Below are 17,356 nucleotides of genomic sequence, written 5' to 3'. Positions count from 1 at the left end.
GTAAAGTTCTGTGAGTATTGAAAATAATCTTTAGATAGGTTAATTTTTATATATTATTTACATGGTAACCAGAGAGAATCAAATGCGAGTATTCTCGTATACAATTAAAACCAAATTATTTTAAAAATCAACCCATAAAAAAAAATTGTTAATTTTTGGCATATTTTCAATTGATTTTGTTTACTAAGACGAAAAATTCAAGAATGAAAACCTCCCCAAGCTCTTTAACGAGTATTCAAATCATAAACGAAGCACTTGTTGATACAAACACAAGAGTATACACTGGCTGCTAGCATTAAATGATAACAAACACCCCTCCTCGTTTCAACGCAAAATAACAATATTTTTTATTGCGAAGTAACCGCTAAGCTGTCCCGTAATGTCGCAAAATAAACTAATAACACATCTGCTGGAACAAACAAACAGATGGTATGTAATGTACAAAGTACTATAGCCGTGTAATATAGCTATCTATAATTAAGTAGGTAGGAGCGGAAAGGACGGCTTTTGTTTGTAATTAACAATGAATGAGGTTGACATTGCATGATAGGCACTGAATATTCAAAATCGAATGTTTAGTAGATAAGTTTGTTTCACGATCAGTCTCACAATTCGTGAGAACCATACGTCGGATTGGCATACTGGAATTCTTGATATCTATTTCTGGATAGTAGGCATTTGAAACTATACATGAATCAATCATTTATTTAGATATAGATATAGTTACATGTATGATGTTGTATGGATTAAACATAGTGCTTTATACTTCCTTAGAAATATATAGAGCTAAGTTCTGTTGTTCACGTCATTAGGCATGCATATAATATTATGTAATATTTATTAATTACATGCATTGAATTAAATATAGGCCGTGTGGTCTCGGCTTAGAATAGGCCACCTCTTCCTCTCCCGTGGGTGTTGTAAAAGACGACTAACGGAGAGCGAAGGATGGGCAGCAGCGTCCCTCTTAAAACATATCCAAAGCCTAACTGCGGCTGCCATAACGCCTGCCAAGCGTGGCAGCTACTGGCAAAAACCCCCAAGGGAGAAACTAATGTTCACCAGTAGATAGCTAAAGGCTGATATCATTATTATCACATTTATGATGATGATATACATTGACGTCTAGTCCCGGCATAGAATGGGCCACTCCTTTCTTTCCTGTAGCAGTCGAAAATGGACTGAAGGAATTTAATGTAAATAATAAGTGGATGTGCATCCATCAACCATTAAGCAGCGTAACTCTTAAAATATCACCAAAATTTAACTACGATTGCTAATCTGCCTGTCAAGCTTGGTGACTACTGGCAAAACCTTCCTTACAGAGTTGACCAATGTTCAGCACTAGACAGCTAATATGATGATGGTGATATGCATTACAATTTCAATATATCGATATTGAAATTAATTTATTTTAATAGTTTTAAACAAATTTATTCCTACTTTCCAATACAGATCTTAATAAAGTTATTTAGAAACTTAAAACATTGCACATAAGCCTGACAAAACAATGTCTTGTCACTAAATAGCTGTACGAAATCTTAAATGCCGTCTCATTTTAAATTTAATATTGAAGGTCGTACCTAGTTGGAAACCAACGTGAATTTACAACATAAAGGCATGTAATATTCTGAAGGCAATAACCGAGTACATCCCGACCCGCATAGCTGAAAGCAAATGCAAATATTTGCCAACGACCTGGAGTGTCGTTGAATTTATAATAGCTTAAGGATTGTTGTAGAAAATTACTACAATAATCTAATGAAGCATTATTTTTATTAGGGATATCTGATACACTTATATTAGGGATATATCAGTCAAAACGTTTATCTTTATATTGTATAAGATATATTATTCTTTTATTATTTATTTGTTAAAGATTTTACTTCTTCTAATTATTATATGTAAATATAATATGTAAATGATTTAAAAAAAGAAATAACATGAAAGTACATACTACGAGTATTAACCGAAACAATAAAAGATTAATTAAAATTTTAAACTTTGTTCATTGAACGTTAAAAGTTAGTGAAATATGACTTAAAACCTACATAAGCGTTGGACATCTTGTTTACCGAGAGCAAAATTTTCCTGCGTATCAGCTGGATACGTGCAAAAACCAAGGACACGTGTGAATTGTAACGCGTAAATTTATCAAGTTATTTTATTATACTATTAAAAACATAATATGTAGATACTGAGTTTAATATACTATGATTATTTAAATTTGTATTCCTGACACTTTAGCGTTTTTGTGTAGAAATATAAATGTTGGTACCTAATTTGATATACTAGATAATATTATAAACATACTATTATCTAAAATGGATATGCTTTTATCAAATAAAATATTATACAAGGGAATAAGTATGTACTTAATAATACTCACTTAGCTTTCAGTTCTAGTAGAATTGATAAATCTCCCGTGTTAGTAGAATGTCATAATTTCTAACCACAGGGGCCTAACTCATTTTAATTCACAATTGTCCTAACAAAATGGGATTCTACGTATATTAATAAAAGCTAAATTAATTAGACCCGATGTCCCATCTGAAGAGCCTGTCGAGACAAAATTTGTTCTAATTTATAAAAGAACAATAGATTGTGTTTCTAAATGCATAAAATTTTATTTTTTCATAATAACTTTTATTATGTCGACTAAAAGACTAAAAAATTTATTTAGCACAAATTATTAAAATTATGATGATGATCATGACTTAAGTAATACGTATTTTGTCAACGTAAACTATAATTATTAATCATCAGCTAACTGATATAAAAGACGTCCCCTTCGAATATTAGTTCCTATTTACACGATTGGCAATTTCCTTCAAAGTAATTGAGAACCTTTTAGGGACCTAACAAACCCATCAGAATACACACACGAAACTGATTAGCATTCAGCAATAAGTAGATATTTTCAGTTCGAATATACATTCGGATATGAAAGCGCGGGTGGCACTTTGCTAGGAGTAAAGCAGGAAATGGAAAAACACTTCGTTTGCAACGAGTTAAAGGTACGTTTATATCTAGGAAATTGCTCAATATGTTACACGTATTATGTCGAGGAATAAATCATCAAGTCGTATCTTATAGACGAATTATAACGTGTTTTATACATGTGTCATGTGCAGATACATTATCTGGAATATCATATGTTCGTAGAGAAAAATGTTGTTTGAAAATCTGAAGCGTTGATAATATTATATGCATATTTACTTACAAAGATTCAGATATGTAGATCCCAAAATAACATCTATGTATGACAATAGAAGAAAAAATAGTATCGGGCGGACTATAATTCTGTAAATATATTTTTTAGGATTTCGATCTCTATTTTATTTATAACATTAACAAGTATTTAAAATAACAAAGTTTTTTTACCGTGATAAATGATAATTTGTAAATCAGATTCACTTCCTAGTTTATTTGCTATACCAAAACCTTTGTTAATACCTAATTAATAAATACCAAAATTTTTATTTGTCATACATACTGCATTTATAAATAACAATCCTTCTATATAGCATTACAAAAAATAAACTATTATTAATACGTTACTTTTAATAACTACAGTTATTAGTTTTACACGAGATATGAATCTCAAAAATGCGAAAATACCTTATCTATACTAACATTGAAAATAACGTATATAAAACATCGTAACCACTGGTGTCATTGACCTCGTAGCACGACTAAAATAGTATATTATGTAACCTACCATCCTTTAGCACCAATTAGCCGGTTCGTCACGAAGTTATAGATGGCATCTCATAATGAGTTTCAGTTGAGAACTTGGTAAGAACAAGTTCTGAATACAAAAATAAGCGTGCCTCATTATAACAAACCAATTATTAATCAAGGCGACGTGTAACTACTTAATTTATACACGTAATAGCTTCCATTTCCGTACTGTTTAGAGAATATATTTACGAGTACGTTCATACTCTTTAATAGTAGATTCGTGTACTCTAGCGATATTCTGAATAGTTAACATAGGAGATTAAAAAAAAGAAAACGAACCTACTTACCTACTTGAAATAAAATTAGTAAAGAATTATTTCTAAAACTTGTATATTTTGTTGTGTATTCTTAAGATTCTATGTGGGATTGTTGATATTTTAAATTCAGACTCATTGCAATTTTTATTGTCTTTATATGTAGTTAATAAAAATCTTTTGAGATGTTAAAATATTTTTCCGTTAAAAAAATCAATGACGATAAAATTGATTATTAATAATACAGAATAAAAGAAACTCTTTTCAAATTGATAAAGTTTTAACACTTATGTATTGTAATTATATAGAATTACAAACTAGTAATTCACATTTGCAAGTGAAAATTCAACTAATTATCAAATGTGATCTAATTGAGCGTAGTTCCGGTGAACCGTTCACCGTGAACGGAAACCACAAATTCTCCATATCATATAATAATTGTGATACGAATCTATTGTAGGTTACAATAGATCCAAATCACATTTATTAGAATAGAACATTAACAAACACTATCAATACGATCTGTAGGCAAATAGACAATATAACTTAATCGTCTCGGATCAAGTAATTAGTCCTACAGTATACCAGAGGGAGACTTTGTACAAAAGTCGATTGCTTGGGTACCTCTGTCCCATTCGTGTTTCAACCGTGAAGCAGTTGTGTTTGCATGACTGTGTTTCGGTTTGAAGGGTGGGATATGGCGTGAATTTACAGGGTACAGAGGAATAACACCTGAGTCCTCAGGAATGGCAACGCATGGGGGGTATCATGGGTGAAACAGTATAGTCTGCTATGTCCATGGTACTGCTCATGTCTATAGGCGACGGTTACCACTTTCCATCAGGTGGGCCGTCAGCTTGTTTGTCATTCTAAGTTGCATAAAAAATATATATATATATAAAATGGTAACCTAAAATATTCTTGTACCAATATATCATGTCCAATTATTAAATTAGTGGGAAAAGCTAAACATTTTTTGTCATTTTATGACCCATGTGTGTGACTAAAAAGAAACTTAATTGCACACGTCAAATCACTCCCTTAACTGAATTCTTATGATTTTATTTTGGCGCTATACCTATATCTACTTTACACAATTCGTTCATTTTTTTAGATCCTTACACATTTTTGACATTCAAATATTACGTAACTACAAATTTCTACCTTATATGTATCATTATATCCTCACAAATATTTAGCTTAGTCGAAAGAAAAGTATGTTTTAACTTTGTTGTTGTTAACCATAGAGTCTATAACAAAATATATAGGCAGATCGTTTGTCATTGTTGTCTATTGATCGATCGTCTCTATTGGGTACTCGTTGTTTCAAATATATATTTAAGTAGGTAGGTACATCTCAAATATACGTAGGTACCAGGTAGCCTACAAAATATAGCCAGTTGACCTAATTTCGGCACGCTCGAGTGATTGTCACGTGAAGTTTTAAGGCCCTTTGTATTGCTATGAAATATTTATTGAAGTAAAAAAAATAAAAGACATTGGGCCTCAATAAGAAAGTTCTAGTTTTAGAAGTTGCTGTCAATTTGATCTATAAGTACAATTCGCTCCAGAATAAAAACAGCTAAATATTGAATCTTTTTCAATCATAATAAAACACACCGAGGAATGACAAGATGTTACGTAAAGACATTAGATTTTTTTTATTTAAATCTTAAATGAATATGCCTAAAAATATTTTTTTCTTTACAGCAAATAATTTTTTTCTCCGATAATAAGAACAGAGGCTTAAATCTTTAAATCGTTACAAAATTAATACGCGATAAAAGTCTATTATTATATTATCTGTGACGAGAGCAATCCTATCTATTCCAAAAAGAATTAAAAATATAGTTCAGAATTGGTGATACAATCGCGTTACACAACCGCAAATTGATAGATAAATTGAAACCTCCTGTTTTTAAAATTCACTTATAAACTAGATGCATGGTCGTTCTTTGACCCTTTTTCCATTGTTTGTTGTCGACATTGCATATTTCTGGTCTTGACACTCCCCATACCTTCTTTCAGTCTATCCATCATTTTTGCTCCTTCTCTCCTGCAGTCATCCACTCTCAAAGTTATTATTCTCTAAACGTTATTAGTCATACTATGTATGTTTATGACCTTCCAAAATTAGAATACGTGTTAATAAAAGATAACCTAATTTTTTTAATTAGGTAATAAAGCTATACGATTCTATTTAGGTCATAACATAATACTATAATTCATAGCCATAGAGTTAATTTATTTTTAAGTGACTTGAAAAGGAGATTCATTTTAATTCTCTTTTAATTATATGCTATGCGTTGCAATGTTTTTTTTTTTAATCGTTATTATTAAAATTATAAAAACTGATTTTATTCTTTATTTTAATATAATTTACGGCGTAACAGATATGTATGTATGTATTTAATATAATTTAAGTTCAAGCTGTAAACATTAAAATCTAAATTAACTATGTTTAATAAATAATTCAAATAAAGGTAAATATTTGCAAATATAAAATGTGTACTGGTGTAATGCAACGTTATAAATTTATTACAGAACGTTTGCGTTCGTAAATAAAGAAATGACAGTTGACAGATGTGAAATGAAAGAAAATGAATTGAAAAAAATTCTACAAAAAGCGTTATAGAGTAATGATAAATAAAAGAAAACAAACTTGGTACAGAACAGAGATAGGTATAGAATTGGCGAAAATGTCGCTTTACATAGGTACAAAAATCATGAAATTGAATTAATAATCTTTCTTTTTTGAAGTTGGTTAAGATGTAGAAAAAAACTTTATATGAATCGATACGTAAATGGAATAGACAACTGTTTTTCTTATTTATATCGTATTTCATCATCAAGAGCATAATAACGAAATACCAGTTAAACAATAAAATGCTGATAATGTTTTATTACGTTACCTCATAATGGAAATATGTTAAGAAAAAAGATACATCAACGCTTCTGTTGATATCCATAAGAAATTAACAAGGAATAATATTATAGAAAATAATATTTGAGTGCCTTAACTAATATATAAAAGTTAATTCATTCCTTTATTTGTTATCTCTCATTAAACAACTAAGACGTTCACATATATTTGGTATGGAAAAGAACAGAAACTACTTTTTATCTACAGGTAAAAACTATATATATATATATATATAGATATATGTATATTTTAATATTTTAAGTGACCAACTCACCCCCTACAGACAAAGAGAACGTGGGTGCATATATGCAAACGTGAATTTTGTACATACACAAATTGTGTAGATTCACAAAATTTGTACAAAATCCACTTTATTTAGACTTATATGTTATTAACAACGAAAACTAATTAATGACAAGATGTCAAGATAATTTAATGTAAAATTATTGTATTAAGAAACTAAGAAAATATATCACATATAATAAATGTAAAATATGTATATAAATACATATACAATAAATAGTTTATTGTGCACTTATATGAAATTACAATATAAAATACAAACAAGATTTAAGAAATTTATAAACAATATTATTAAATCAGATTTAAAAAAACAAAAATTTTATTAACTACATGTACGAGTTTGCAATGCGATCACAAATTACTTTAGCACAATATAACTCGTTCTATATTTAAGCAAAATAAAAAGTTATTGAATATACAGAATAAAATTCATTTAATGTACTCGTATGTTTTTAGTAAATTTTAGATTTACTAAATAGGCATACGGTATAGCAAACAATGATCTACTAGTATCCTAAGTATTAAATGTCGACCATTTAATACCCTTCACATGACACTAGGAATTTCACACCCGAGTAAATGTTTACTGTTAATCCAATAAGGGCCTGTGATCGTACACGAATTCCCACACAGAAATGGGATTCACGAGTGAATTCACCCCTTAATCGATTTAATCGATGTGGTGAATTGTTTACATGTTATATTTTGAGAGAAACAAAACCTGTATCGAAATTATATCGACGGAATATTGTTTTTCCGCTTTATAAATTCTAGAGTAGATTGATGTCGGTCACGGTTACACCACGTGCATTTCTGACCATCAAGCGAATCACCTCAAAAAGTTTTTTCATTAATTGACGTTATATTTTACAACTAGAAATGTCTTACTACTGAAACCATCTTAAATAATGCTCTAACACTGTTCCTACTTCCACATATTTGTTAATTGTACCAAAAAATTCACACCGCAGCGAAAAAAATATATAAGTGATTCAAATATGGTTTGATTGACTTCATTAAAATAATAATTATTATTAATTATTATTCACGTCATACTCTCAACCACAGATAATGTAACCGTCCAAATATCCAGACTTTAAACTTTACCTAATTATACACAGCTCTTTTCTGGATTTGCTGTGAATTAGAAGGATTGGTGATATCGGTTTACACCAAACCTTCCTTGATATCTATTGTAAATGGTGTTGTCTCTTGCAAAGGTAAAGACAAATTGGTAACCTTTATTATTGATCAATTGATTTACTATTATATTCCATAAATTTTTGTTCAGATCATCAGTTGAAATAGAAGAAGCACTAGTATTACTGCATAAGTCATTGTCGTTCATATTTTATTATTCTTTATTTCAAGTTCAAAATAGAAATGGCAGCACAACAACAGACGTCCAATTCGATTCAGTTCAGAATGATGGGACCGAGGACAAATCGGAAACCGATCGACATCCGTCCAATATGTCCGGAATATTTTGCCACATTTTATCGGTGCTCGAAAAACATTTACAATTCTACAAAGATGTTGTATAATATTTGTTATAATATCTATTTTAATAAATATATATGTAGTATATTTGATATTTTTGTGTAATACAATGGTTTTGTATTTTATGCATATAAAAAAATTGTTAAATTACTATTGCTCCATCTACCCACTTCTCTATTAACCAAAGCAATAACATAATTGTTTTATGACAGTCTATAGGGGTGGTCTATGTCCAGCAGTGGACGGATAATGGCTGAAATTATGATGGTGAAAGGTATATTTTTGTCTGTAATTTGATCTCTACTGTATATTGATTAAATTTTCTAATTATTACACATAATATACAATATATTTTTATATATTACGTGTAATAAATCGTAACGCTAAATTATCATTTTATCACCATGTCGTAATTTGTTTTTAATTTTAAATGAAATAAAACATTACGTCCTATTAGGATAAGCTCTTATAAAGATTTGTAATGATATAACCAGCCACTCCTCCATAGCCCGCTAACATAACCCCAAGTCGACTAGCAGCATTGTCACTAAGTACAAAGGCGTGTTATCGCTAAAGGAAAATGCCTTAGGGCTCCTCTTGGGAAGTCTGTAGGCTTCAAACACGGATGATAAAATTTCGTTGCCATTATAACGTATAGGGTTACCAAAAACATTTTTGGTGAAAATATACTAGGAAAACTGTTAGATTATATTTAAATTTGTAACTATAATATCCCTTATGGTTACAAATTGAAACATTAAATTTTTGCGTTTAGTAGGCACACATGAATATACTCGTATTAATTATCATAATCATATAAATAATATATCTATATAATTTATCGAATTTTAATAATTAATTTTTATATAGATTTTATATAAGACTATCATGATAGATTGATAGATAAAAAGATAATTTATTTACATTACTTACAGCACACAAATTACAATAAAAACATACACATAATACACAGTAAAAGAGATAAAAGAATGAAAATAAAAATGCAACAAACCAAAAAAAAAAAAAACAAAAAGCAAAATATATAAACCAACAATTTCCTTTCTTTCCCTTTCTTCATGCGTGTGCCATAGCAACACAAAATGGTCACAACTCAGTTTATTGTTTTGCCCTTTAAAGAGCAAAACACTGATATTCTGCTGTGGCCAAGAGTATCAGTTGAGAACGGCTTCGTGTTTACCTCATAAAATGAAAATTTTTAAAACTGCTTTGTTAGCAGATGCTTACGTTATAAAATAAAATTATTACTCAAATTTAAGCTTCCTAGACTTATTAATTTTGGATGTGCGTTGTAAATCAGTCTGGAAAAACTTTTTTATAAGTATAGAAAAATAAATAGTAATACTTTCATCTAACTTTTATCTGTTCAATGTATATATTAAACAAAAAATATCCATATAATTTCATCATAATTATGGTGAGCTTAATATATTTTCATTACAACCTTTTTAAATAGGTACGTAATGAGAGTAGATAGAGAGATAAGAATTTTATATCCTCTGATTCATATTTTTGCTATGTACTACATTTCAAACTTTAATAAAATGGTAGTAAACAATAATAATATGTCCACGGAGATAGATTTATGAATGGTAAAACTGTATGAGAGAGTCAAGGAGAAAAAACATAATACCCAGTGCAAAAGAAGGAAAACTCGAAATAAAACCCTGTAGGAGCCGCCTGGCTGGCGTGATAATAGTAGTCTAATTATTATGACAAACCCATGTCCTACAGTGTGACATAAAGAGGGTGTTGTGATGATGATGCTAATATAAAACCACGCTTATTAATATCATGTTCCATTTACTGAATACTTACAAATTTTACCCAAAAAAATACTTCAATTAGTTTTCAACGAACAGTTTACATTTGATACTTTTTTAAAGATCTACTTCAATCGTTACTAAATTTAAATAGGTTCACAACAAATTTATAATAAAATAAATATCCAAATCAGACCTACGATTATTTTCTGAGATCTGTTTTAAAAAAAAAAATACAGGTGAATAAACCATAGACAATCTCTACTTTTTCAAGTCGCTTATTATTAAAAACAAATCATAATCTAAAGGCCTTATTCATTTCTAATTTCTAATGACTGTTAAAAATAATGGTCAAACCTAGCACGCATTTGTAAATGTAATTCGATCGATAATCAAATCCAGATGACGCTCCCTAATTAATGTTTAAGCCACTACGTTTGACGTTGACATTCCAATGTGATGGTGATTCCCTAATTTTAGAAATAAATTAAATAATTGTCATTTTAGAATATTCTCCAATGCCGGAAATTCCTAAACATTATTACGTTGATAATATAATGTCGATAATAATGTTCATAATAATATCATGAGAATTAAATTATCAACCCTAATGACGCACAACGTAGACGTTACTATAATCTAAACATCTCAATTTTATAAGATTATCATAATTATTTTTCTATGTACTATGTTATGTAATACCTAAATAAATATATCTAATGCCCAAATATTGATGCATATCGTAAGAGTATCAATATATGATGAGTATGCCACTTATTAGACTACAAAATAATTAAAATGGAACATATTTATATCTAAGAGTCATAAGTACAAAATTTAAATGAAAATAGTTCACATATTTATAACCTATTTAAGATATTATTGTTATTGATATTACAATCTAAAACTTACCTTATAATTTGCTAAATTAATTTATCATAATCTTATATGTATACATGTACGAACTATACCCCTACGAATCATATAACTTATGATGGTTTGATACAACCTGACTGATGAAACCATACTAACACGTAAAAATTACGCCCTCAAAAGAATGTAAAGTACCTTATTCTGAGGATGTAATATTAACTCGATTTGATACAATAACATATATATATTCACCATTTTAACTCCATCAAAATCTTTTCAGTTATTTTTACGTTGATTCGTATACGGTCAGGCAAGAATCTATAAACTAATTATTTACCTTACAATTCTTATATGATAACTAAATATTGATTTATATATGATTTATAAAATGATTTTTATTACTTAGTAGCTACGTATTCATAATATCGTATTAGTCGAAATCAACCGGCATTAAGTCCATCTACAAAGGATTTTTTTTTAACCATAACTATCTAATTAACCCGACCATCACTAAATATGGCACAACCTAAAACCATGATGATGGTAGTTTTCCTCCAGGAAAGGCGATATCTCCTTCAAGTTTATTTTTATTATACTTTAGCTAAAGTATTAGGACACCAACCTGTTTTATATACATAACAGCGTAATAATTTTTCATTACAGCGATTTTACGACTGTAAACAGTAAAAATATTCTATGGGACATCACACTGTACTTGAAAATTTTAGGATGAAAATTTTACAGCAAAATATTATAATAACCGACTTCAAAAAAGAAGGAGGTTCTTCAATCAGTTGTATTTTTTATGTTTGTTACCTCATGACTCCATTACTTGGAAACTATTTTTAAATTCCTTTGTTCTCTAAAAAATATTCGTTCAGATTGGTCCCACAGAAATTTTATAAAAATCGATCCAAAAATTCAGTTTTTACATCAAAATAACTAGTTTTGCCACGATTGGAGACAGTGTTTTTGTGGAACAATTTTATATTTAATTTCAGGAATATAATAACTCATAGTCTATGATCAAATGAACAAAAATCGTTTCTGAAAAGACTAGTTGTGCGTCACTTTTAAATTAAAGTTTTCATATACTTCGTGTTTTGGAGTGCACATAACAGCGTCATTGGATAAACTACGTCAGAAGCTTTTGTGAACAATCAAGGTGGCCCACCAATTTTTGACACGAGAGGCCATCCCTGAATTAACAGAAATCATTATTGTACTACTTTCTTTATAGCTCACAAGAAAAACTAACACACATATAACACTATACCAAGTCTATCGAGCATCATAAAAACAAGCTCCTAACTATAGGGAGAAACCTATACTCAGCAGGACGTTAATGGACTGTTATTATTATAGCTCGCATGACAACAGGCTCCTGCAAAACACCAACATACGGCACAGGTACTTATAGCGCAGTAGTAGGTATTACAAGAATTACTAAGTGATATTGATTTCAAACACTGACAGTCGTGTTTGCTTGCTAAAATCAATACCACTTTACTTACAAGCATAATATTTCCAATAAAACCGTATGACGTTATGATGGAACCATCAATCCGTGAACGTGACGTGATGAATTTACAAAATGTAATGGCACGGAGTGAGAAAGTTTGCACGCCCACATTAATTCAGTGGCGGGCAACGTGAACGCAATTTCTCGTCAACGTCTAACATAAGGCTACCTTCATCAAGGAGTTTAATTCGCATTCCTAGACACTAATTAAATTCGAGCAAAGTGCTCGCAAATCTTTTCAATCTCGGTCTTCTGAATGCGGTTGAAAGTTCATCCAATAAATGCACGTTTTAACTGAGTCACTGAGACATTACTTAGGTGGCATTGATGAAATTATAAGAGGTCTGTTCAAAGTGAATATACGAGTACCTTACATCTCAGAAGTATGAAAATGTGGTTGAACCCAATTATTACCTATAACCTCCATCTTATATTGTTCACTTTAGATGTAATAATTGCATGGCAACATTCTCGATAATTCATAAAAACATTTATTCTTGTATGTGGCAATTAATAATTTTGATTGGAGGTAGTAAGATAAAAAAAAGTTGTTGGTGTCTGCTCTTAAATACAGAAACAGAACAGTTTTGTCGTTGTCGCTCATAAAGTATTTAATAAGTATAACATTTAATTTCACAATCGTGAGACTTTAGTTTTTGAATTTAAAATTTTTGTTTTATAAAAAGAACTACGCAACAGATAATTTTTCGTGTCGTTCTTAAATATTTAAAAGGATTTAAGATTGAAATGTCTGTCGAAAGATTCAAGATCGAAACCCTTAGTTCTTATAACATTTACGAGGTAATCTCAGGTAACTTTAGCATGCTTTAGGGAACTGAGTGATCTGAGTATGTTGTAAAAGGAATTTTCGCTAATCAAAGGGTAAGTCATTTGAACTAATTTTGAATCTAGGTAATTTAGTAGTACTTTTAAAACAACTTGTCGGTTTTCGCATTCTCAAATATTTCAAAGAACTTATCGTACATACAGTCCACTTTATATTCTCGCACATATATAATAGACACATATGAAATCCATTTACCGATGTAGAGTTCTAACCATTTTAGGTTGCATATTTTTTTACCGATAATATTATTCGTAATTCTTCAAATATATATATATATATATATATATATATATATATATTATGATTTTAATATAAATATCAATTTTAAAATATTAATCTATTCTAAGAAACAAAGACAAATATGAAATACAATTAACAGTAGTAACATTTTATATATTCTTGTGGCCTTACCATATATTGAAATCACTTCTACTATTAAAAAAAATCTATTAATATAATAAATGCAAAAATTTGTAACAAGTGAAACATGGATAAATGAATGAATCTCTTTCATGCCAAAACTACTGAACAGCTTTGTATGATATTTGGTGCATGGATAGGAAATATTCTAACATAGCAAATAGAATATTTATGCACTGATTCACACAGATGGCTCTGCGAGATACAGCTAGATATTAATAAAAGACCGTATACTGATAATAGGATATATACAAAATTATCCAACCTATATGTAACCCACAGGACGGCAAACTTCTACCGATAATCTATTTACCATATATTCAATATACCTACTTACAGTTGGCCAACAAAATCACTTAAATAATATAAATGGGTAACTCGGTCCATAAATTAAATATTTATTGTTCGAGTCTCGGTCTTAAACAACTGTAACATATTTTGTACAACATTTTGTTCTCCAACTCTATATTAATTTTCAGTTTTATGTTTGTTTACAGTGCGTAACCTAAAATCTTAATTACTTAATAAATATTATTCCAAACAATAATGTAACGAAATAGGTACAAGTGCAAATTAGATTTAGTTGCGTAATGTATATCTATGTATTAATATAATAAAGTGTAATAAGAGAATTGGTAGGAACATGTAAATATCAAATTATATAATTTTTGTCAATCTGTATTTTTACACATCATGCAATTAATTAATACTGAATGAATATTAATTAAATTTGTTGTGATTATAATCACTTGGGACATTACCATAAAATGCCTACACATACATTTTTACTCTGAGAAAATGTTAAAATTTTCGTGAATAAATATAAAAAAGAAAAATTAGAAAAAAATAAATTAGAAATTCGCTATTATTATTGCGTATCAGTACGACCATTCAACATTTTTGTCCGATATAGTACGTGAAAATATTCATGTATAGCTAATCGAAGTTTACGTAATAATTAATGGTATAAGCATTAAAAAAAATTAAGCAAAAAAAACTTCTTGAAAACAAGCATAAATAACATTAAGTGCCAACCAATCCGCCTCAATTACTATAAAATCTACCTGAGTTCACTAACAAAACCGCCACAGACTGACATATAGAGCACAGAATTAGCACTGTATGAATAAATTGAGGTCAGATTTCGGAAAAAATATGTGACCCCAAAATTAAGAGTAAATTAATAGATAGAATCATTATCATTATATAAAACCTGTCTTTCTATAAAACTACACATCCTTACAACAATCGTTTAATTTTAAATAAAGAATTAATTATGTACAAGTATCTATATCTTACATACATTAAATTATTAAGTACTACATAAACATATTCACGAAACTCTAATATGAATGCTAAGATGAATACGCGATAATAAGAAATTACAGATTAAAAAACGTGAATATATTTTATAAGAGGTCCTAACGGATTATATTATATTACGCATGTCATAAAGACGAAGCTTCTGAAATGTTATGACAAGATTTTGCTACGCAAAAAAATCAACAACTGAAATCATAACAAAATTTATAAATGCCATTATAACACAGAGAATGTATGTTATTTTTCTCGTAATTTTCATTTTTGTTAAATTTTGTACTGTAAATATTTAGATGAAAAATAAAGAGTATCTATACGTGAGTCCAACGTAGTGGTGAATATATCTATTCCTTATCGATTAAAAAAAATATAAAAATCAGATCATAATTGGTGAAGATATTGCAAAACTGTATATAATTACGCTTATAATTACGCACGCACGCTTTGTCAACCCTTAAGAAACCTTAATAAACCCTTTTTAAAAAACCCTATGCTGTAACTATGGTATAGGGTTCTTCAAAAAGGGCGTAACTAGGTAAAACCTCAGCAGGAAGATCAATTCACAACCTGAGTGTTCGCGGGAGAAAGCTCCTCTGAAACCGCACTGTGCATGACCATTGTGATTCTAATTAAGAGCTTTCATGTAATACAATCATAAATTTGATTTATCATCATAATTGTGTTTATGTAAAAGAGAAAAACAATTCGTCGTCACATCGTCTCTCGTACAGAGATGTGTCGTCGCTAATTACTTGCTCGCGAATTTGCATACATCATGAATTATTCAGTTACTCGTACAACGACTTCAAAGTTTAAAATTTTATACAAATTGAATTCGTTTCAGCATCAGTATTCTATTAGGTTCATGAATCTGCTTAAATTTATATTTGATATAATAATTATGTATATACATTTTACTTATTTACAAATAGCTGACCCAAAAGACGTCTGTCAAAAAAATGTTAAAATTTATAGCTAAGAGTGCAGTTTGTATATGAAAAAAAAAATACATCAATTTGTACAATTTTTCAAATTTTTATCTTCATAAGAACTTACCTCACACAACAAATATTTAAAATAAATTTAACGGAATAGGTATAGCCATTCTTGAGTTTTGCACTTATTTAGCAACTTATTTTTATTTTTCATTTTATATGTTATTATATATACAGCTAGCGTGGCCACATCATAAATTTACTTCAAATACTATGACATACTTCGATTATCTTCTTTGGGAAAAGTTAATTTAATTAACACTGTCACTGTGTTTCAAGGTATCATGTTATAGAATTATCATACCTTTTACACAACAAATATCCTGTTGTGTTTTCTATAGCCTAATAAACAAATCAAACAGCAATCCATATTGATCTAGATTTAGATACCAAGTTGTAATTGTAGTTCCACTGTTTATATGTGTATAATATATCTTTAATTAAAGTTAGTAAATGGAAAAAGTTTTTATAGTCAGAGTAATTATGTGGTAGTTTTCTAACACATATTGTGTTTCAGGTGTCTATATTAAAATGTACGTTAAAACATACATATATGTTATCGATACGACTGATAAATATTGGATAGTTTAGTCAAATATTGATGATATTAATCAGTTCATAGAGCCTCTACTAGTTTACAATAAATAATATAAAATATATATAATATGAAAGAAAATACAAAATCTCTTTATGTTTTTAAAAATAAATCGCCAAAGATATCTCTTTTGATATGATCGGACAAAAAGACTTTATTGTGATAATTATAAACGTTTGATCTATACGAAGGTCCGTTAATTTTCTTGCGAGTTTCACCATTCTACATTTATTCCTGTAGATTTATAATGATCAAGTTAAATTAATCGTAACATATGGA

The 17,356-nt window shown here is 29.2% G+C and overlaps 2 protein-coding genes across 2 annotated transcripts in view; one reads left to right on the top strand and one right to left on the bottom strand.

Moving 5' to 3' along the window:
• The window catches only part of LOC113512470 (NADH dehydrogenase [ubiquinone] 1 beta subcomplex subunit 10), a 60,548-nt gene that overhangs the window by 18,258 nt on the left and 24,934 nt on the right, over window positions 1-17,356 (top strand). The gene's annotated exons all lie outside the window — the stretch shown is intronic.
• The window catches only part of LOC113513387 (uncharacterized), a 46,478-nt gene that overhangs the window by 13,058 nt on the left and 16,064 nt on the right, over window positions 1-17,356 (bottom strand). The window lies entirely within an intron of this gene.

Source organism: Galleria mellonella, unplaced genomic scaffold, assembly GCF_026898425.1.
Source record: "Galleria mellonella isolate WM207_F2 unplaced genomic scaffold, CSIRO_AGI_GalMel_v1 utg139, whole genome shotgun sequence".
Taxonomy (NCBI): Eukaryota; Metazoa; Arthropoda; class Insecta; order Lepidoptera; family Pyralidae; genus Galleria; species Galleria mellonella.
This window is presented reverse-complemented; position numbering and strand designations above follow the sequence as displayed.